General features: G+C 42.1%; 2 long non-coding RNA genes across 5 annotated transcripts in view; both read left to right on the forward strand.

Moving 5' to 3' along the window:
• LOC110351317 (uncharacterized) overlaps positions 1–6,321 on the forward strand; it is an 86,459-nt gene extending 80,138 nt beyond the window's left edge. For 2 of the 4 annotated variants that reach the window (XR_011811796.1, XR_002398581.4), the window contains one exon: positions 971–2,268. This is a non-coding gene — a long non-coding RNA (uncharacterized lncRNA). The other 2 variants (XR_011811795.1, XR_005268296.2) reach the window with 2 other exon arrangements.
• Positions 6,322–7,419: 1,098 nt separating this feature from the next.
• Positions 7,420–16,881, forward strand: LOC119717922 (uncharacterized). The gene is made up of 3 exons (XR_005268293.2): positions 7,420–7,562; positions 10,292–10,392; positions 14,448–16,881. It is a non-coding gene; the product is annotated as an uncharacterized lncRNA (long non-coding RNA).
• The last annotated feature ends 4,114 nt before the right edge of the window (positions 16,882–20,995 follow it).

Below are 20,995 nucleotides of genomic sequence, written 5' to 3' on the forward strand. Positions count from 1 at the left end.
TGTCAACAGTGCATGATGAAGTCACATCCTGCAGATTTTTTATTTACTTAGTCTCTTTTTTTTTTTCCTGATAAAATAACATTGTGAGATGCATAATCTCACCTCCATGAGGCCTCTAGGGGCATATATGATCACAGAATGCATTTTCTATAATCTCACAAAATGAGTCAATTCTAGCTGAGGTACAAACAGTTGTACAAAGTCAGTATTTCACTTCCATCACTGTCTGACATCATCTTCTACACAGTGCAAGAAAATATTTACTTAGCTCTTTGACATGAGTTGCCACAAAGCCTTCGCAACAAAAAAAAATAATTGAGAAAAGTGAGGAATTAAAATGGTAACTTGATTTAAAGAACTTTAGCCTCTGTTCTAGGTGCAGGATTTAGGTTTGTAATTTTGTCAGACACGTTTCTGTAATAGCCACACTGGCCATCCACACCTCCAGTCTCTGTTCTTCTGGGACCTACCTATGCACAAATCAGAGAGTTGTGCAGACCATCCAAGTCTAGAAGCTGGTCCTCCTTTATTTATTATTATTATTATTACTATTATTGTTATGCACAAATGAGCACATTAGAATTAAGATACTGCACTTGTTTTCCAGGCAGCCTTCCTAGGCAAGCTGTTTCTGATGCTTTCAGTGGAAAGCGGTACAGAGCAAGCGTGGTTGCCTCCGGTGAGAGGCAGAGCCTGCTCCCAGGAGAGCTCATGGCTTTGATCCAAACACAGGATAAAAGGCTGTGCATCCTCAGCTGCGTCGGGCGGCACAGTGCGGGGGGGTGCTGATGGCCAGCCACGGCTCCCCTGCATCTCCCCCCCTCTTTCTGCTAAATCCACATCTGCTTGGTCTACTGGCAATGCTTGGCAATAATCTCCCTGAAAACAGCTTCTTGTCCCACACAGGCATTACCAGCTGTACTTCTCACTGGCTGTAAAATCACTTTGGGTTCTTTCTTGGCCCTCCCAGGCCGCGTTGGACTGGTGTTCACACAGCCTGCAACACACAGCCACACACCCCGGCAGGACAGCTGGCTCTCCGCCGTGCAGGTGAGGTGCCAAAGGGATCTCGAGGCTTGTCACTGCCTTCAGGTATCATTGACCTCATTGTATTTATTCATGAAGGGGACACAGAAAATTGTTCAAGGTTCAGATTGTTCTGGCGACATGAAAAACCTTTAATTCTCCATCCATCTCCCATATCCACTCCTGTTTTTTCTGTCTGGATGCAGTTCCTCCTTTTGTTCAATGGCAGAGAGCACAGCCGTGTTTTTCAGCATCTCCCCTGGAAACATGCTTCATCTGCAGGGCTTGGAGAAGTGGGACCCCTCAGGCCTTTGATTGCCTTCCTCTTCATCCATTGCTTTTTTTACTGAAGTTAAATTCTTCTGACCTTACATTGCCTTTAAAGGTTTACCTGGCTCCGCAGGTGCCAGATTTAGGATGTTTCAAATAGTTTTTGGGTCAGTGGAGGACAGATATCTAAGGTTAGTGTGCCTTATCCAGGCTGTCAGGCACACAGACTCTTTTCTACTCTCTGGTGCTGAAGTGCTGAAAATGCCCTCTCATTTCTAGATGCACGGCAAGGGAGAAAGGTCAGAATAGGCTTGTATTGTGTTTCTGAGGATTGGCACTGTATAACAATTATTAAAAGTTTCTGTAATGATGCATGTTACAAACACAGAACCAAACACCTGCAGTGAACCTCCTCAGGCAAAATTCTCTTTGACTTCAATGGTGTTTTTTCCTGAGAAGAGGCTGCCGGCTGTGCTCAGGGCATTAAACATATTCCTGACTTAAGAGGCACTTAAAATCTACTGGTAAGCGACTTATTAGCAATGTAAAAATGATTTTTAAGCTAGCAAAGTATTCTTCCTGGAAGAAATACACTTTTTGTAAGATTACTTTTGCTGACAGAAGTAGTTTGGCTAACTCCTTGTGATTATGGATGTTGTTGTAGCCCCTTATCATACCAAAGCAAATGGTGTCAAATGCTTTGAACCTTGTAAATAATTGTTTCCAAAGTGTGTTTTTTTTTTCTTTCTTTCTATATAAAATCTTTAGAGAAAAGCTGTCTTCTAATCCTTTCTCTTCCAAGGCTTTACAGCTCTGCTTCTTCCCACTCTTGCTATTCTTTTATTTTCCTTCTTTGGGCTTTAATATATCTTAGATATTATAGAAGTCTCTTTTAAAGGTAAATGCAGAGCCTTGCTCATATTGCAAAAAGGCATTCCTAAAGCTTTAATAAACTGGAGAGAAAAAAAAAAAGACTTAATTTCAAACTGCCACAGCTGCTGGTGCTGGGACTGCCACCCGGAGCTGCAGCTGGGACCTGCACCCTGGGAGGGAGGAGGAGGAAAAGGAGGAGGAAGAGGATGCAGCCTGAGAGCCTGGCCAGTGCCTGGCCTGGAGGTCTTGGCCATCAGTTTTAGCAACAAATATTAGGCTAGAGAGGACATAAACCTCTCTCAGTACATTATTAAAGCAGCATTGGAAGCCCAGAGAAAACCCACACTTACTATTTGCATAAAAACAAGCAAGCTCATGAGTGTGGGAAAACTGAAATGCTGGAAAAACAAGACCTAATGATGCCCTGACTTCCTTGAAAGTTGGCTGCGATTATTTTTAATGTCTTCTATCTATCTACATGTCTACTTACTTTGGCAAAAGACACAACTGAGGAGAAATGGATGCCTCTATCCAGAGCAGTTCCCTTGCCTTGAAATAAGAGTGTGTGGGCATCTTCTTGGAAGCAGCAAGGATGGCTTTCATTTGGGCATACCTGTGTGGTGCAGAGTAATAAAGAATAACAAATGACTGCACAAACATTTCCACTGGAGCAGCCCCAGGCATGAATTTCCCAGCCACCAGCATCTCACAGCACCTCCCTGAACCACTCTCAAAGCCAACACATGAAAACCCCACCCAGCCTCACCAGCCCTTCGTCTCACCAAGGTCTGGCCACAGCTGGGGGCACCAGCTGGATGTCACCTCTTTGTGCCATGCTGCCTGTCCCCAGCTGTTCTCCCAAGCACGGGGAGAATATGGTTCCTGTTAAGCCCAGCTGTGAAACTTGTATTTTGAATCTCTGGGTAAGGACTGGATGGTCAGAGGCTCCTAGCAAGGCTGGGCTGCCCTCTGTCCCCCTTCTCCAAAGGCAGCGGTTTCAGGCTTTAGATGCCACCCTAAATGAACTGCGCTTTTTGGCAAAGAACTTCACATTTCCAGATCTTTCTTATTTTTAATGGGTATGATTTTTAAGAAGACACGTTTCAGCAGAGCCCAAATGGGAACACTTACACCTTTAGCAACTTTCCCCCCGCCTTGCCAGCTTCTTTGCATCAGATGCCACCAAGGAGCGTGGAGGGCGCGGTGGCCAGGAGGAGCTGCCAGGCGGTGCTGGCACTGCTCCCTGCCACCCAGGGGATTTCTTCCCTGACAACTTTTGGCTCCCTCGGGTTAGTTTGTAGCTGCACGGAATGTGTAATGTTCCACGCTGGCGGAGAGGCTGACAGGGAAGTTAAATACAGGCTGCAAAGATAGATCATCTCCCACCATCACTTTGTTTTTTTGCTGCTCTAAAATCATTTTGCTTGTTCCTGCGGCTCCTATAAAGCCAGAAGAGCTCTCTATATTTGCTTTCCGGATGCCTTTTTCTCCTCTGCTTACAACTATAAAAGCAGCTTTTCATGCTCCAAATCAGAGATAAATTGAAATCACTGCTGAAGAAATAAAACACAAGGCTAATCAAATTGTAGCACAGGAAGCAGCCTTCAGCCAGTGCATTTTTGAAAGCTATTTTTAGAATATATTTTTATTTTGTCACTCCATATGGGAAGTCAAACCCATATGGTTTGGGAGAATGGAAGGTTGGGCTTTTATAGAGATCTCGCAAACCGTCCCTGCTCAGCCCTGTACTTAAACATGTGCTTAAATCCAATTGTCTGCAGTGGGAGTTGAGCGCATAAACTCCGTGCTGGCTGGGGCCTCGGGCCCTGTCTGAGGTTGTCGCAGTATTACTCCCTCCTGAGATGTAAAACTACTCTGTATTCGTTAAACTAGTCTCCAGTTAACTTGGCTCTTCTTAATTATGACATTTCTAATTCATACATCTTCCTTTTCTTCCCCCCATTTTTTTTTTCTTCATTTTTTTTCTCCATGGTCTGGATGCCCTGATGAGTTCAGTTGGTCCATCCCCAGCCAGGGTGTGAAGATGAACATCAAGAGCCATCGCCCTCCTGCCCTTTGCACCGACCATGCTGCCCTGCCAATGTCAAGATCAACGGGCTGTTGGGGAGAACAACTAAATTCTGCCCCCAATACTTCTGCATTTACTGAAGAAACAAGAACCGACTAGGAAAGGTACTGCGCAGGTGATAAACGAAATGTAGAGAATGAGAAGTTCCCCTCAGTGTTCTTCCAGCAGGATATATTGGAAGGAATACCCATTCTACTTGTGGTTTGTGTTGCTCCATGGGACTTAACAGAGAATTATGTTTCCTTTAAAGCATTTCATGGGGCTGTTAAAAACACCCACAGAAAGTTTCCAACCTGCTAAATTCCAGAGGGTTATTTTGTGAATCTTTTCTACTGTGAAGTTGGGATTTCTTCCCTGTGCAGTTCTGTATGTTTTCTCAGAAGGTGAAGCTCAAAACAACAGTTTTAAAATATGTGATGTTTGTCATAATTTGAGAGGAAAAATCTACCTGAGCCTGTATTCCTTGTGCTCCCAAATCCATCACTGACTGTGCCGCTGAGGTATCGTTTTTTACAAGCCAGTAAAGATGCCTCTATAAGAATAGCATGTGTAATAACAGTCATGGGGTGAGCTGAGATATTCAGTCTTACTAAGTCCTTACAAATTACAGTGGAACCAACATCTCCCTCTAACTGTGAGAAGACCCTGTGGGTCTTCTGCTGGGGAGCACAGCATCCAAACTCCTCGTGAGACGGCTGGACTTCCCACGGGTACAGAACGATTGGGAAAGTCCAGCTGCACAACAGTTAGACAATTAGCATGAAATGCTTAAATAACCATTCTAGTATGTCTGAGAGGACAGCTGACTTTGTCTGCAAGTCAAAATACAAATCAAAAACAAAATCAAAATACAGTGCAGATGCTTTTATAGCTACAATGATGGGCAGAGGCTCAGAAATTTGGGTGGTATGGATTACACAGGTTCAGCATAGTGAACACCCTGCAGAGCTGCTTTCTGACTAAAGGGGAAGTCATTTTCTGTGTCGCTTTTGATTCGAGAGCTGTATTTGGCCTCCACGTGGAAGGAGAGCTAAAGGAGGAGCGCGGCATTGCCTGCAGCACTCAGCCTTCAGCAGAGCCGCTGTGTGCAGCGTTTGTTCCCTGCGAGGAGACTCCTGTAAGTGTCTGCACTGTGACAGGCACAGGAGAGCAGGGTCACCAAATCAGCAGCCGTGCCTTGGTGCCTGCTCCTGGATGGGGGTGAAGGTACTGATGTGCCTGCCACCAGCCCTGTGCTGACAATGGGGCCGTCCCGTCTTTGCAGGAGCACCTTTGTATAATGGAAATGTATGGGATTTGTTGTATGTCTACTGCCAGTTAATATTTGTATACCTTTGTTTTTCTTTAGGAAACAATTCTCCTACCTTTTTTTTCTACTTTTTTTTTTTTTTTTTTTTTTTTTTTTTTTTTTTATGAAGTGCAACGGGGAGTGAAGAATTCAGTGAAGAATTCAGCGTGGCAGAGGGATAGAAGCGTAGAGATTTCTGATACGGTTTGGATACTGCTGCCACCATGTAAAAGAGATTTCATAATAAAAGTGTTGATCAAAGCTTACACTACATACTGATTCTTTCATTGGAAAGTCAAGAAAACAACTATTGTGTGTTTGTTTTTTTTTTTCATGAATATAAAGCAGAGATCTTGTGTGAGAGGAGAAATGTTAAAATAACGAAGCACCAGAAGGGGTTAAAAGGGAAGGCCTGAGCCTAGAGCAGAAAGAAGGTGCCAAAAGATAAACATTAAAAGAAATTTAATGAAGAAATATTTGTATTCAAAATCTATGACCATTATGATATCAAAATAACTACTGTTCAGTTCCATGCTTACAGTAGCTTCGTAGTAAGGAAAACTGCCATCACTTGCATCACACTATTAAAATAAATTCTATACCCTTCCAAAATCACAAAAGACAATTAAAATACCCGGATTTCTGATATTTGGGTGTATTGAATTAGGTGTAAGCTCCCAGAAATATTATTTCAGAACATTTGAATAATGTGGCTTTCAGAGCAGGTGCCAAACAGTCCATGCACTTGGGCTGTGTTTGTGACACGCGTACGTGGTCACTGCGAGATGCATGCGTGGCGTTGCTGTTCAGCTCCTGTAGCTGAACATCATGGCCCCGGTCAAGTCACCCCAGAGCTTGCCACTGACTTTAGTGGAGCCAGAATTTCATCCGAGGCCGGGAGCAGCTGATGGAGGGTGCCACGGACTGGTGACCTGCAGCAATTTCAGGTCAGTGATGCAGAAGCAAAAAAAATTCCTTGTCACATAACCGCTGTAGCTCAGGCTACCTGAATTTCACTTTGGATTTTCTACTGCATTTCCGTTCACATCGCAACTCTGTAGATAATGTGTTAAGGCATCGTTCTTAAAAAAGAAAGATTTAACTTTTTTAAAGAGATGGGTGATTTGTAGAAGACATTTGTGTAATTTTGTATTCTAAATGTGATTTATTTTTATAAATAAATTTGCATAAAATCTCCAGCCCTCGATGTCATAGTTCTATTTTATCTTTAATTCAGATGCTCAAGAAATGTAAATTATTTTTACAGCTAAATAAAAGCTATACAAAGCTGCCAGGAAAGAATAATGAGATACACATTGTGCCATGCAGCCATGATAAATCCAGCAGCACCATGGTTACAGTCAAAATGTGAGGCCATCAGCAACTAGGGAATATCAGCGCATATAGATTCCTCTGACTAGATTTAGCAAACTAATCTTAACTGGGGAAGCTCATGACACTAGGTCAGGAAGAGAAAATATTTACCCAAAAGATAGACAGGCACCTAATAGGAGGAACAGTAGGCTCATAGGGCAAGGTTTTATTATAGAATAAAAATATCATAGTTGGGCCGTGCTTTGCATGCATGCTTTATGGAAATAAAGATATCAGCAAATTACTGGTGGATATCCTAATGGTTGCACGAGCTTATAAAGAACAGTCATAAGAGGGACCCCAAGGAGAATGCGTAGCCACATCCCCTTGGTCAGCGTGGCCAAAGGCTTCCCTGCACACCTGGGGAAGAAGAAGACCTCCTGCCCAGTGCTGCCCCAGCACCCCACTGCAAAGCTGCCCCATAGAGTAAGAGATGAGCTCCCCTCAGCAGCAAATAACTCACCCATGAGCAGATAATTATACAGAACAAGGGTGTGAGCAGCCTCAGCTGACACTGGTTAAAGGAAGTGAATAAAAAGTGCTTTGAGGGCACAGGCTGCTGTTTTGTTGAGGAAGGTTAAGGGCTAACTTGTCTGAAGTTGCAAGAGGACCAATGCTGCTTTCCATGACCTGCTGTTGCTGGTACAGCTAGGTCTCATCATTCTGTTTTTGTCTTGTCTTTGGCTATGTTTCATAGTAACTATTTTGTTCTTCCTGATGGAGGCATCTTAATCCACACTGCTCTTCGGAGTTTAAACAATTCTGATATGCGTGCACTGCTGACTTATTGATATTCCCTGTTTGTTGAATTACAGTGTGATGTTGCTTTAATTAAAGCTGGCATTCAAGTCAAACTGCTCCAAAAGTAGCTTCCCAGAGCCCAGGAGCTGGGTGATTGCTCCAAGACTTTGCAGGAGGAGGTGTGCAGAAAGCCAGGCAGTGATGAATGGATGCTTTCAGTTTCTTGTGGATAGCAAACCATGAGGGATTTAAGGGACACTGGGCTCTCAGAGTCTTAAGAACTGAACCCTGTGATGCTCAGTTTTCCAAAGTGTGGGGGCAATGGCTTGCAGTGAATAGGAATAGCCTAAAACTTTCATCAAAAGCAATGCTTTGTTTTTGCTGAATCAGGGTGGTGAATGCATGTGCATCTCTGAGAGTGTGGACAGCCCTGTTGACTCCTAAGGGCCACTCATGTGCTTTAATTGAGTATGTGTATGAATGCTTAGCTGGTTGGGATCAGCATAAACATCCCTGAATGTCAAGCTCTCTATTTTGTGAGGCTAATGACCACCAGGTGTTTAAAAACCTGGTTTTGGTCACCTTAAAATGTAATATCTTTGTTTCAAAGACATTGGATCATAGAAAAATGGAGAGCCATAAACTTCATGGCCTTGGAAGTTTAAGTTTTTTTTTTTTAGAGTGTGTGTATTCAAAGGAGCCAGATAATGCTGCTTAGAAACATTTAAAAACAAAAAATCATGCTCAGCAGACAGCTCTTATGACAAGACTCTGCCCAGAGTGAATTTTTATGCTTGAGTTATAAACCCTTGAAAAATGGGGATCCTAATGCAAAAGCTGACACAGCTTTAACTAAAGCAGCTCTAGTAAGTGCTGCTATAATTATTTGCTCATTAATTACAAATTTTGCAAGACACGAGAGTAACACAAATTGGAAAATAGGAATAATTATCAGTAATAATGCCACAGAAGCTGGACACATTGAAAGTATCTTCCTCTTTAAATTTAATAATAGCAAGACAGCTAGGAAACTAATAAGAAATACATAATTGAAAATTAACCTTGCAAATCTGCTGTTAATAAACCATGGTACTCTTGTGTTACAATAATTTTACAGAGCCCTTAATTTGCATTTGAAGTGTTATCCCAGGTAATACTTTGTGCGTTCACAACAATTAGTGTCTCTGATTTAAAACAAAAACGCAAAGGTGGGATTTAGTGTGGTTGGAGAGTACAGAATAACACGTGCTGCTGTTCTTAGTAGCTCAGAGCCAGAACGATTGGAAACCAAACGTACAATGGTGATTTTTGTGCCTGCTGTTATGCCTGAATGCTGTTTTGTTATTGTTGAATTGGAGCATTGTAGTGCTTCGTGCTTTCATCCTTAGCTTGTTTCATGTTTGTGTAAATATACCAGTGTGACTACTGGATTGCTTGCACAGTCATATGCTCTGAGGTGCGAGGCTTGATGATTTAGAGATGCTTGAAAAAATTCACCATGTTGGAACAGGTTTCTTGCGGCTTGTGAAACATTCTGCTGCCGTGTGTGCTTCCACCATCATCTCCCAGTAGCCTGAACGGATCTTGTGGGGCCAGGCTCCTGGAGCTGGTGGGGTTGGAGCAGAGGAGGTTTTCTGCAGCAGAGTAACTCAGCTTAGGCTGTGCTTCAGTGCGAATCTGCTGCTTTTCTACAGGCAGACATGTTATGCAAGTGGGCTCCATTCATAAAGGAAAATGGTACTTACTTACCTATCTTTTTAGTTCTGTTGCCAATTAACAGAAGTACATATATACAAAAAAAAAGTAATCACTTAATCAATTTGTAAGTGATGATGAAGAGAATTATTCAAAGCTCAGGCTGAGCTGACTTATCTTGCTAAACATCTCCCACTAATAGAATAAACCTGGCATGCATTTCTGACTGGGCAAATGCAAGAAGCATTCAGCAAACTTTCACACTCATAGCCAAGCATGTAATAACAGGGGTGCTCAGATCTGCAGGGCTCAAGTGCTCAGCTGAAAAAAGGAGGAAGGATCATCACAGAGGGGCTTCCCTGACTGCTGCTTGTATTTGTAGCAGTGTTGATGGCAGTAGAGGTATAGGCAGGGTTTCAAACTTGTCTATGACCAAGCAGCTTAAAAAATAACCCTGAGACCTACAGTGTTTGGCATCAGTGTGGAGGAACATTGTACACAAACAATTGGGTTAAGAGTGTGTACTCCAAACAGTCTTGCTGCACAATTCCAAACTCCATCAAGGACTGCATGTAAAATGTTGGCTTCTTTGTGCAAACCCACAAATCCTAGGGAAAAGGCCATTAGGGGTCAGCAATTCAGCTGTTTGTCTGTTCACTTTATGTAAGAGGTTAGCAGCAGTATGCTTTTTGTCCAAAGCCAGCAATAGCAGGAACAGCTTGTTTCTGAAAGGGCTGTGGCTCCCCTAGCAGTGATAGAAGAAGGGGTCCTGAAATAAACCTAGAATGTGGATAGTCTTTGATTTGACCTTTTGTCCATTTATTTGGCTATAAGCGTATGCTTAGCACAGCGTTTGACTCCTGTCATTCCCCTCTAATGTCCTATATAGCTCAAGCACCACAAGTGCAGATGCTTTTTTTTTTTTTTCTTATCAGTATGCTTCAGGGAATTCAGAACAACCTATTGCCCCATGCTGCAATGATTTCTGGTTGTCCAAGCTCTTTCTCCAGACGAGTTGAGGACATTGCACAGAAAGGTAAGCCTTCCATGACCTTGCAGCACCTGTCCAAAGTCCCAACAGCATAGCAATCCTCCATGGCAGGAGAGGACAGCATGGTCTCCTTTCAAATACGTTTTGAATCAGATTTCAAATAGTCTTTTTAAGATGTAAACTGACTCCCAAGTACCTCCTTTGGGGGCAAACCATGGAAAGGTCTCAAAACAGTGGTGTAGATCCTATTTGTGTGCACTCATTGTGGTTGTGGCTGACTCTGATAGTGTCAGGAGAGCTTCCCTTCATCCACACAGCCTTGCTGTGGAGACAGAGCATGATGAGGATGGCTGTTCCTCAGCACAGTCCTGGTTGTGATGTAACCACTGCATTTGTGACAATTCTCAGCTGAGAGAGGACCCAGTGAAGGACCATACATGACAGGTTAGCTGGGTCCTTACGGCTATCTCTGGGTCCTATCAGCACTTCCCTGCAAGACCACAGCAAGTGCTGGGGATGTGCTGGGTTTCCCATGGAGCTACAAAGCTCAGCCAGCCTGAGAGCAGCACTTTGACCAGACGTGCGTGTCATTTAGAAAAGACTTTGAGACCTGAATAGATGAAGAGGAGCATGGAGGGGGCAGTCACTGCCCCAGCCTTGCAAAAGGAGACAGAACCCACCTCCCCTTCCAAAAAGCAGGAGGGTCTGGGAGAAATGTTTCCCAATGATGCTCTTGAGGCAGCCTCTGTTAGTGATTCACAATCAGTATTCTGTTCATCACTGCTTTCCCAAGGAAAGCCGTAAAGGAACAATTTAGCCAAAGGAAGCTATTTTTAGAAGACAGATTTTTTTTTTAAACTGCTCTGCTGTTATTTATGTTGCATAGATCTTGAGTTATTTATTTCAGTGGGAGCTGATGTGAAGTAGGACTGTGTTTAATGTGTGGAAGGGTGGTGAAATCTATCCTACACCTGTCCTTGCTATTTCAGGGAGAGGCTTTGGTAGTCTTTCTGACCTGCAAGGTGGATGGTGCTTTGTCTCCATCCCTTCGTCTTCCCCTGTGCTGGCCATGCTTCTGCTGTTTCCCTCTGCAGCATGTTTTAACCTGCCACTTAACTCACTGATACGAATTTTTAAAACAAGAAGAAGCAACTGATAATCTGAAGTGTGATCCAAGCTAAAAATAAGATGTTAATACTTTGCACTGATGGAAACTAATTTATGCGAGCTGGGCTCTGCTCACAACTGCAGCAAGGTAGAGCTGGTGACATCACTGAGCGTGAGCTCTGCCAACCTGGGTTAGTGTTGGAGTGACAACACGGTGATTTAACTGTTATGATCTCACTTAATATTTCATACTTAAAATGTAGCCTAACCTGCAATTCAGGGTTATATGAAGCACGTATTGTGGAGTTGGTTCAGAGCAGATTTTGACAAAACTTTGCATTTAAAGGAAATGTTTGAGTGGCATAAGTGCTTCATATGCTGTGACTTTGTAAGGGTGGTGGAAATCCTTTCAGAAAAGACATTCCACAGTAAACTTTCATATAATATATGTGCTTGTATATATGCACATCAACACAAAAGGGGAGAATTTGGAATGTTGTCTTAAGCTTTCTGATATGAAATCATTGCAGGAGAAGAAAATCACTTGGCTGGAACAAAGATAACTGCAGCTTTTAAATCCAGAAATCAAACACCATCCTCACAGCGATGAAAACAACAAAAATACTGTAGACATGATGGGTCATGAGCTAAAACTTCTAACAACAATTTTATCTTCCAGCCTCTTTACAGAAACAGTGCTAAAGTGACCTCACATCCAGCGAGGGAGGTATTGCAGCTGCTCTGAAAAAACACCAAGTAAAGCAGTGGGAGAAGAAAAGCTTGTTTTACTTGATGCTTTTGCTCCCCAGGTGTGCAGCTGATGCTGGGGGGAATGGGATGTGCTTCCCCCCTCCATGCTTCAGTTCTAGCCTTTACAGCTGGAAGTATTTGGTTAAGTTGTTCAGCTCTCACTTTTTTAATAATTTGTATGGCAGTTAGAATAACAAGGCTTACCTATTCCCTCACGTGGTGAGGAGAGGCAGGATGTAGGCTGAATGGTGGGGGAACACTTCAGGATAAATTTTTTTTCCCCTCTAGGAAAATGTGGTACTGTTTGCATCTGCAGTTCAGCTATGTCTAAGGTACTCCAAGCTTCATTCTGCATGAGCTTAATGGTCAGTGGGGCTGTTCCTCCTTGCAGGGAGAAAGGGCAATGGGAATCCCAGGAAAAATGTGGTCATGGCTTGAGTCTGCAAACTGCCTTCTTCCTGGGAAAGTGGCTCTTTTTCATCTAAGACTCGCTTGTTCTGTATCATGAAGCCAGGTCTGGTTACTCACTGCTGCTCATATTTGAAACTCATTCAATGGTTACTCAGCAATGCTGAGACTGCATGGGTAGGGCAGGGTGGTTTTCACTGGATGCAGCTTTAGTACCAGTGGTTGAAAGCGTTTTATGAAGAAAACTTCTATACCAGTGGAATGACTTTGTCACTGCTATAAATACTTACCAAATGCATCCGCTAGTAGATTGAGTATAATAAATATAAGTATTCATCAATGTCTTTCAGTTGTGTTAGAATGAGAAAATGGAGTATGCAAATCCAGAATTTCAGAATTTTTGGTTTATTTAATGTTACTTTAGGATTATTCAGTCCAGAATGGATTTCCAATTTTCCATACAGCCAGTAGATTTTATTAAAATCAGAATTAGTTTAACCCACTAGAAAACACCCTTTGTCCCTATATTGACAGAAACCCAGTACTCTTCCTTCCTGTTTTGCCTTCCCTGCCCTGGATGCAATGGGAGTAAACACAGTAGCAGGATTTGTATCACCAGCAAAGAGGAACAATTGCAGCAGTGTTTAAATTTGCAAGGTTTGAGGATTGTAATTTGAGTTTATTTGAGGGAAGGGGGTGAAATATTTATTCCACTCTATTTTTAGAGGCTCTCTATTGTGTTATCCATGCTTATCACACAGGGACAAACGTTTTTCCATATAACAAATATTTCTGAATTATTCCAAAAATAGCCTAGGAGCCATGAGATCCCAGGAATAGGCTTCTCCCTCTAGTGGCGGCAGGAGGGAAGTCACAGAGCTGTAAGATGAGGCAGATATGAAAAATAAAAAGCAAGCTGTATATATGGTAAAATATCTGCAGTCTTTCCAACTTCAGAAAGATTAGTATGGTAGGAGATCTGTCACCACTTTAAGGTTCTTCTTAGCTACTGAAATACTCTTGAAATACTTGTAAAGCTGAGACATACCAAAATGAGGATGTTTCATTTTTTTAAAAAGTCCAAGGTTAAAGTGTAACTCAGCATTTGTTTACTAAATTGCCTAGTTTGTCCTACATGTCTAGCAGCAAGCTTGTGTGGTGAATGTTTCTTATGTTATGGGCAGAGATTGAAAAAGTTTTGTTATAACCATACTGGGAACAGCTGCTGCGTCCAAGCTGTTTTGTGCTGGGGGAGCAGCAGAGCAGGTATTGTACCTGGGAGTAACCACTGGAGCTTGCTGAGCATCTGTCCCTCCAGGTAAAGCCTGGCACTGGCTAGCATGTTTCCAGAACAGTTACTGGAAAGAAAACAAGGTAAGACACTGTGGTGGGATGCAGCTGAATGTAGGCACCAGGTGATGGGGGTTACCTTTGTGGGGCAGAAGCAGAGTTGTCCCTCAGTGGGCTGGGGCAGCATGTGCATGAGCTTGCCTGCTTTCTCAGTGAGCTTCCACATGGGCTCTGGCAGCAGAGTGCTTCATCTTGGAAGGTCCAAAGGAAAAAAACATGGCCAGTGTCTGTACTGCAGGTAATTAAGTGCATGTTGTCCCCTGGGATGTGGGAAATAAGACCTATAATGTCATGTGTGTTGGTCCTTAGTTTTTGAGCTCTTCTGTTCTGAAGAACTTTAGTGATGTTAGCATAAAATGTCAACTGTTTCTTGTTGTTAGGATCATGCATACCTTTCTAATCAAGTTAATGATTTGGAGATCCAAGGCTTGGGAATAGATTTTTGAAGTGTTTAATCCTTTTCTTTGTGTCTCTTTGAATTTTAGAGTTCTATCTGACAGCAAGTGCTTGGCCTTCCTGTGAGAGCTGACCTGTGGTTAAGGGATTCCAGTGCTTAAGAAAAACCACCAGCGAGTGCCTGACTCCCAGTGCCACCACAGACTGGCAGGGCAGTCTGGTTGCAACCTTCTGAGGGGGTTAATCCACAATATCTCTAGTGGATGTTGCTTTGGAGCCTGTTCTGTGTTAGGGCTTTCTGAGGACAACTTCTGCCTTGCTGTAGGATGCCCTGGTTCCAGCAGCCCTGTTTGTGCCCACTGGATGGTTACGGCTGCCTGAGCACACGGAGGTTGGGAGACCTTGGCAGAAGGATGTTTGTCTGATGTATTTACCCAGGAGCAGATGAGCTCATTGCAGGCATCTGCCCAGCAGCCATCATGCTGCCTGCATGGTTCCTTAGGATATTAATTAACAGCAGTGCAGAAAATGTGGTGCCTCTTCTGCACTGTCTTCTCCTGTGAGGAGGCTGAAATTTTAGGCACTTTCCAAAACATAAAGCAATAAGTCGGTCTTAATGTGGTCTTTCCTTTGCATAGTATCTTGCTCTTACTCAGCTCTGGCAGATACCTGGTCTGCTCTTCCAGCCCCTTGCTTCTGCACTGTACCCAAAAGCTGTTCCAATTTTCTTACCTCCCCGTAAGGTTTCCTTTCATTTGCTTCTGTTGCTTTTCTTATCACTTTTTATGCTTTCAACTTCATTATGCAATTGTTCCAACCGTGTTCAGTATTTGATGTTTTATAACTCGTGTCTGCCTCTTTCCCCCATTGTTGATTACTTTTACACTTCTGTTCCTTCACACTGGCTTTAAAAATAAAATACAAAAAAACAACTTGAACATTCCTTGTGCAATTACTGTGAGGTGTTGCGCGTAACCCTTGGGCATACATTAATTTCTTCGAACACCTATTTCCTGTGTCCTTTCTCTCCCTGGCTTGTATTGAATTTCCACCTGCACTTACTGAGTCTCTAAACTTTACTCTGCTAAAATGTAATCTACCTTTTTAACTTTTAGTTGAATATTAATCCTAGTGAATTCCTTAAAGACTGCGGTCCTGATTCTTCCCCACACCTGCACCACCAGCCATGTCACAGAAGCCTTGCTTAAGAATTACTCCTGACAAAAAAAGCCATCACTTTTTTCAAGCTTCTTATAATGAAAATGATACTTTCAGCCAGGCCAACTGTAAGACTGCACAGTAAGGAAATATTTTTTTCCCAGCATCCACAAATTCAATGGAAAACTGGGAGTGGGAGCAGATCAGGTGCAGCACTGGCTCCTCCTTGCCAGGCATGGAGGAGTGAAGCAGCAGGAACACTGGGGAGGTTCACATTGATCCATGACTCATGGGACTCACGCTAAATAGTGAGTTTCCTGAGGTGCTGAATTGTTGAAGGTGTTCAGTGAGGGATGCTCTACAAAATCAGTGTAGAGTCCAGCTTTTCATCAACACAGGAGGGAACAGATCTATATACTAGAGACCTGAGAGCTGTCTTCTGCATATGATTTCAGCTTCTCCAGTGAGAAGTCTTCTGCAGAGTGATTTCAGCACTGCCCATGCATGGCTGTGGTCTGTCAGAAATACCCCCATGAGGTGAGGAGAGATGTCCTGGCCATGGCAGTGTCCCTAACAAGTCTGCTGAAAGGCACCTGTGTGGGATGGGATTGAGGTCACCCAGGGCAGCATCCATCACAGAATGATGGGCAGATGTCACCATGCAGGGGGACAGCCTGGGGGGAGTCACACCAGCAGGAGAAATAAACTGCCCAGATGTGGGTGGTAGAGCAAGGAGTGGAGAAGAGGATTTCCTGTCCCCATAATGTATAGCTGTGAATGAAGAAAAATGCAGTGGTATGTGCAGCAAGTGGGAAAGGAGATGGGTCCCTGAAGAAAGGGAGAGTGGCTGTTGTGCACCTGCGGTCTTGACTTTTCCACCAATTTCCTTCAAAAGCCACCTTTGGTAAGCATGGGGTCTACTTGGTGGTCAACAGAGGACTTGAAACACCTCAAGCGAATTCTGGATTTCCAGGCATAAGAATTACTTCCTGGAAATCATCAGTTATTACCATTAAATGTACCTCTCTGTAGACAATTACTAATGCATATGAAATTGTATCAGTGTTGAAACTTTCTGAATGTATTTTTCCTGTTCTTCTATAGCTTTTATCTTGTGTTATTGTATGTAATTAACACATCTAATAACATATAGACTTTAAGTGACCTTGTTAATGTCATGGCTTATGAAGTTTGTTTTCATGTAATGTTTTCCTCTATTGAATAATCACATTAATTTATAGTAAATTCTGAGTACATGTATTTTGTAAAATAAAATTGAAATGCATTGTGCTTTCAAGAAACATTTCCACGTAAAGCAAATGATGTATATTAGTATGATTTTAATAAAGTGCAACCTGAACACGTCTCATACTGCCTTTCTCCACAGAAAGGTAGCAGACCAAAGACTAAAGATTTCTTGTGCAGAACTAAGACAACTTCCTTAACCCTTTTTCACTTCAGCATTTCATCTCAAGTGAAAACTCATGATCAGAATGCATGCTTTCAGCTCAGGTTGAAAAAGTATTCTTCACAAAAGAGTATCTGTTTGGGGGGAGAAAGCTCTAATTGTAAATATTAGTTCTCACAATAAATATTTCTGTAGACTTTGAATTGACTAAACATCACTTTCAGCAAAGTGCAAAATCAGATCAACCCACATCTTGTTTATTTACATGGCCAGCTTTAATTTATCATTAGTTTTATTGAGCAGTAAAGCTTTTAGTGCAGAAGACTTTCACTTAATAGTCTTTTGGTTTATTTTTTTAAAGCATTTCTGCCATGGCTAACATAATGATAAACTTTCCAGAGTAGAATTGGCACTTACTGGTGGCTTATGGCTGGGTGGTGTTTAGCCATGGGTTCAGAAGTACCCTTAGCCATGGTATGCTGAAATCAGTTACCTCGTGATAAATATATTTCTGATTTGGCTGAACTTTTCATTAGACTACATTGTGCCAGTATATTCTGTAGGATTTTTGACCCAGCTCACTGCATTTTTTTGATTAGAAGATAAAAACAATCCAAGGTAGCCTGTGAGTAAAACTGGGGAGGCACTCTGCATCCCTGTATGCAGTGCTCTCTGAGCAAGGGCACAGGAGCTGTGCCTAGAAGGGAGATTAAATAAGTGGAAACAAGTTCTAGAGCAAATTATGGGAAGAGAGAGGGAAGGTCATGGTAGGAGACTTTATTTTGAATTGTAGTGAAGGACTATGGGCAAGAGATGATTATTCAAAGCAGTTTTTCTCGGGGCTAGAACTATGTTTCTGTAGCCCCTAATGCACAGATGTGTGGGACTGAGGCTTTTCACAGAGAAACTCTTTTAATCATGGATACAACTCTACTAAAACTTTCATACTGAAATGCTAAGGAAATCTGACTTCAGCTTCCTTCTCTCCCTCTAATTTCCCTTGCTGGTTCATGCAAGCACCATAAGCTCTTTTTTGTTAGCGTGTGAGGGTATTTATCTGTGGTGTCTGGGCTGAGATGCTGGGATAGTGACTGGAAGCTTCTTAGTGAGGATGACTGTGCATGAAGATGGACCTGAGCTCACTGGGCTGAGGTCTGGGGCAAAAACTTTGAATTAATGCAACACAAACTGAACAAGTACAAGGTGGCTGGCTGTGCTTTTTGTGCTTAACATGGACAAAATAGGCTTCCCATGGCTTTAGATGGATTTTGCTTCAGTTAGCCCATGTTCTTCTGGGTTTTGGAGCTGTTGTTGCAGAGAGACATCTCCTCTGCTGCTGCTGAAACTCAGAGCTGCCTATTGGGATGTGGCTGGGGCTGATGATGGAGGGGACAAGAGGGCTTTGTTCTGCTCTTTCCAACAGCCAGAGTGCATTTCTGACCTGAAATGTGGAGCTCTAATGTGGCTCTAGATTTTTCTCCTGGCATGGAGAAGCATAGTTTGCATGTCTTCCTCTCTTTGCTATAAGAACATGCTTAAAAAAAAAAAAAAAAGCTTCCCCTCCCCAAAATACCTATGGTTTTGCTCTATTTTAATGATCTCTTGTCTATATATAATAGTATAAGGCTCAGTATTTCGAAATTTAATTTTTGAAAGAATTAACAGAGAAGGCTTTAATATTTTTCATATAGTGCAGACTGCTGGGAAGAAAAGCAATATCCAGAGACAGAGACAGTTGCGTTTTCACTGATGCCCAGAATTGAAATACATGTTGACTCTTGTTTTTTTATTTTTGGCATCTTCTCTTCTTGAGCAAAGAACTTCTGAGTGCAATCAATTAAAGAAAGGATCTGATTTGCTTTGTAATTGTTTTTCTGTCTGTATGAATGATGTAAGGGCATATTGGAAGAATTTACTTCACTACTCTGTCTTTTCTAAAATAACAGGTTTACTGGTTGATTTATGGGCTGTTTGTTTTGTTTTTGTTGTTCTGTCTGTAGGTGAGAAAAAGGTTAATTTGCTTGAGAAATCATGTCTATGCCAGAGAAGGTCAACTTGTTCCATCATCGTGTACTGCCATGGGAGGCTGACCTGAACCTAAGCACGGTGGTTTAATGGAAGAATTAGGCATCCTGTTTTTCTGTATGCTCTTCCCAGCATTTGTTTTTTTTTTTCTTGTTTTTATAGTTTCTCAGAAAAGGCAGGAGGGTGTTACTCTGTAGTTAGTTTCTTATTCTCACCAGAACTGATTCTGCTCCCTGTAAGGTTGTTTTTGATGTTCTGCTTCAAAAAATGTCAGACTGTGTGGCTGTGCCAAGTTCATGGTTTCTCCCATCCTCTGGCTGACCAAAAGGCAAAATGCCAAGAAGTAGAGATGAAGGCATTGAGATGTTGCTGGGCAGCTGGGCTGGGGAGCACTGCTGGTATGTGCAAAGGGCATCCCAGTTTCCAAGGGAATGGGCTCTTTCAGCAGGGTCTGTGTGTTAAAAGCACTGAGGAAATGCACAAATATAACAATTCTGAAACACAGAATATAAAATTTCTCATACGCAGAGCTGTCCAAGAACATAAGAATGTGCAGGCTGATGGGGTGCCTGGGGAAGTCCTCAGTTCCTCTTCCCTGGCTGCTCTGCTGAACTATTCTGGACTCGTAGGATCTGGACCACAAAGGATGAGGGACCAAAGCATTGTTGGAGTTTAAACCTTTTGCAGCGCCATCAGAGCTAATTAAAATGAAGGGTTTTCATGTTGCGTGTTTTTTTTTCCTAGTAGAACAAGTTTAATATTAATGAAACAGAACTGGATGTCTAGTTCCTTGCTCTATCAGCCATCGCTCACTGCAGCTGAATGCTAAACATCAAAGTGTCTCTTGTTTTTTTCTGCTCCTTTTTTCTCTTTGTATATTATTTAAGTTCATGTACATAATGCATATTTTCAATATGTCTGATCATGTGTGGGAAAGGAAAGTGTAGTGATAGTCTATTTCAGAGCAGTAGTTTGAGAGATACTAAATCTCATAGAAATAATTTGGGTTCTATTTTCTGGATATGTGATGAGATCAAGAACTGGTTATTGGGTTTGCTCATATATTCTGCCGTATTCATTTTTATAAGTTTATTGAACTACAATCATTATGTTCTATTTCAGTGTACTTTTTTTTTTTTTGCTGTTTTATATAGTTACTTGAAATATTTTTTGTAATTTTATTTTTGTATTTCCTGGGGAAATCTATTCTGACCAGGAGCCTGGTTTCTTGGGAGCTGCCAGCCAATCTCTGCTGTTGTAAGAAAGTGGATGTTATGTGGTCTCTTATTTCCTGAAAGGAATTGGATGTAGTGGATTTGGGAAATGGAAGTTTCAACTAATTTATTGGCAACCGAATGATAATTCAGTAGTAATTGGGTTGTGTTGGTAATGCATGAATTTGAAATGCAAGTCAACAAGAGTCCCTTTTGCATGGATATATTTGGTGTGTTCTCGGGTATTTCCTGTGAGAGACCCAAAGAAAAAGAGAAGCAATTCAAGAAAACTCATGTTTTTTCTAGCTAGCCTCATTCCTGGGGTCCTTCTTTGTATTTTTGTAGATGTGCAAGCGGTATTAAGGTTCAAGGGGTCAAAACAAAACAAAATACTTCATATTGCAGTGGGGACAGAAAAGAAAATACTTTTTTCTTTTTACTAGTAAAGTATGTAAATTATATGCTTGGAGTTTGTCAGTATGGAAACAAATGTCTTAATTTACTTGCAAGAGCTCTCAAGACTTCAGGATCTTCAACCTTTTCAGGTATAAAACCCCCTGCAGTAACAAGTGCGTTTACAGTTTTTTGCATAATTTACTATTTTTGATGAAAAATAGCATCAAAGTGACACCTAAGGCACCACATCCATTACCCTTTGATAAGAGACTGAAGTTGGTCAATCCTGTTCTTTTCATTTATTTGTACTGTTTCGGAGGGCGAAGAAATGACAATTGGGAAGGGTTAGTTATGCAGGAACTTCTGAACTATAGAGGCATAACTGATATAAAAGACTCACTTCCTTTAGGCTCCCAGAGCATCAGCATATGCTTAT

This window comes from Anas platyrhynchos, chromosome 10 (genome assembly GCF_047663525.1).
Source record: "Anas platyrhynchos isolate ZD024472 breed Pekin duck chromosome 10, IASCAAS_PekinDuck_T2T, whole genome shotgun sequence".
Lineage (NCBI taxonomy): Eukaryota > Metazoa > Chordata > Aves > Anseriformes > Anatidae > Anas > Anas platyrhynchos.